General features: G+C 45.8%; 1 pseudogene; it reads left to right on the top strand.

Annotated features, from left to right (window-relative positions):
• Positions 1–1,877: 1,877 nt before the first annotated feature.
• LOC123353505 lies at positions 1,878–2,815 on the top strand (annotated as a pseudogene).

The following is a 2,815-nucleotide window of genomic DNA, read 5'->3' on the forward strand; positions in this document are numbered from 1 at the left end:
ACCCGAGAAATCATCTCTGAAAGAAGAGGAGAGGGGAAAGAATGGGTTGACATGTGTGTGCTAATGTACACATGTGTAAATGTTATGCCAAAACTTTTCATTGTATCAAAATATTGCAAACCAAACTTTCATAAGGAGCAGTGGAAACTTTACTGCTTAATGTCTTTTACTTCAGAAAGTATTTCAGAAGTGCTCCACATTCCTTTTGCAATGGTTTGTGCTAATAACTCTTTGTGCAGCGAACAGCTGTATGATAGTATCCTCTGGTAAATGACCAGAAGCTGTTTCTAACACTTACATTCAGGGTCATGAACACAATTGCTCACAAATACCACTGCCAGGGGCAGCTCCAGGCCCCAGTACGCCAAGCACGTGCTTGGGGCGGCATGCCGCGGGGGGCGCTCTGCCAGCTCCGTGAGGGCGGCAGGCGGCTCCGGTGGACTTCCAGCAGACGTGCCTGCGGAGGGTCCGCTGGTCCCGCGGCTCCGGTGGACCTCCCAGGAAATCCACCAGAGCCGCGGGACCGGCGACTGGCAGAGTGCCTCCCGCGGCGTGCCGCCGTGCTTGGGGTGGCGAAATGGCTAGAGCCGCCCCTGACCACTGCCAGTCTTTCCAGAAAGGTATGAGAGAACAGAACCCCTGGACTTTGTTTCAATATTGTTACAGAGATGAGGTGCAGGAAAGAGGAGTGCTATATTAGTTGTAAGTAATTTATGCCCATCACCTAGTACATGAGCATGGCTGAAGTAATTTGTGCACAGAAGTGGATATTAGTGCAAACGTAGTGTTTGCATATTCACCCATTTGTGATGCCAATCCCTCCCCCGCCCAGCTGAAGTAACTGTCTGTGTTCACTTGTAACTTGCCAAGTATCTATAGACCCTTGCATGAGGAGAGGAGGCGGGTCCTGTGAGGAAGATCGAATTCTCAGGATTCAGTTAACATTGTCCAGGCAAAGCACTTCAGCTTCCCTTGGAGGGATTCTTGGGGTCAGAGTTTATCACTGGTAGCATATGGTAAGGGAAAGTTATTAGAGCCAGTTCTGACTGAATTTACACATGTAAATCTGGAGCAATCCTGTCTAAGTCATTATTATTGAATTAAGAACCTGGCACTAAGAATTTATCCCATGTGCTGGAAAGAGACAGTGGAATAATTTGAAGTCTCAGGAGTGGAGAAAATAACAAGTATATATATGAGGAAATGAAACACGTTTATAAATAGCTACAGTGCAGGGCAGATAAATACAATGTCCGTCTTCACCATGCACTTGGCATGGTTTATGGACTTCATGATACAATGGGCCACACTCAGAGGTGGAAGTCCAGAAAGAGTGTCTGTATGAAGGTCAGAAATGTAAAATCACACAGTCCTCAAGTAGGCTGTGGAACTCCCAGCCACAAGATATCAATGGGGCCAAGAGCGTCTCAGGATTGAAAGAGGGATGGGATGTTTAAATGGGTGATCAGGAAATGTTACAGAACTGAGAATTTAAAAAAAAATGTCTTGTAAGGTCTGTACACTTTCCTGATTTACATAACAAAATATGTCTATCCAGTGGGTATCAGGGAGAAATTTTCCCAGGGATCAGGGTGTCTCTTAGTTCCCTATTGCAGGGCTTCTTCCTCCTTCCTTTGCAGCATCTCGTACTGGCCACTGGCCACTGGGCTAGACAGACTGTAGGTCTGATCTTGTCTGGCAGTGCCTATCTTCCTATAAATCCAAGACCATGTTTTTGCTGATTTTTCTTGAGGTACTGGGAATCTTTAGACTTTCACTGAGAGCAGAAAGTTGTCACACTAAATATCATCTAGTCTCCTGTTCCTTTTCTTTTCAGGAAGGAAAGTTCAAAAGTCCCCAGACCTGCCCAGTACATTATGTCAGCTGTCAATGACACCAAATTCAACTTTGCAGTGTTCCTTCTCACTGGGATACCTGGGCTGGAAGATGTCCATATCTGGATCTCTATCCCCTTCTGCTTAATGTATGTTATTTCAATAGTAGGAAATTCAGCCATTCTGTTCATTATAAAAACAGATCCAAGCCTTCATGAGCCCATGTACATTTTCCTTTCCATGTTGGCCATCACAGACCTTGGCATATCGATAACCACCATACCGACGATACTGGGCATATACTTGTTTAACTCTAGGGGAATCAGCCTCAATGCCTGTTTTGCCCAGCTGTTCTTCATTCATTCGCTTTCAAAAACTGAATCCTCCATCCTCTTGTTGATGGCCTTTGACCGCTTCATCGCCATCTGTAACCCACTGAGATATGCCTCCATCCTAACTCCACCGAGAATAGCCAAGATGGGACTGGTGGCTGTTCTAAGATCAGTGGCTGTAATACTCCCACTCCCCATTCTCCTGAAACGGTTTCCATATTGTCGAGATAATGTCCTCTCCCATTCCTACTGTCTGCACCAGGACGTCATGAAGGCAGCTTGTTCAGACATTTCAGTGAACAGCATCTATGGGTTGTTTCTCAAAGTTGTCACAGTTGGGTTGGATTCGTTCCTCATCTTCCTCTCTTATGTGATGATTATCAAAACAGCGTTGAGTGTTGCATCCCACACAGAGTGCCTGAGGGCCCTGAACACCTGCGTCTCCCACCTGTGTGCTGTTGTGTGCTCTTCTACATATCAGACATCGGCCTGTCTTTAATACACAGATTTGGAAATAGCTCTACTCACTTGCTTCAGATAATCCTTGGCTACGTCTACCTGCTGGTCCCACCCCTGATGAACCCAATTGTGTACAGTGTAAAAAGCAAACACCTTCGTGAGAGGATAATCAGGGTGTTTGTCAAGTGA

The sequence above is a fragment of the Mauremys mutica genome, chromosome 1, assembly GCF_020497125.1.
Source record: "Mauremys mutica isolate MM-2020 ecotype Southern chromosome 1, ASM2049712v1, whole genome shotgun sequence".
In the NCBI taxonomy this organism is placed as follows: domain Eukaryota; kingdom Metazoa; phylum Chordata; order Testudines; family Geoemydidae; genus Mauremys; species Mauremys mutica.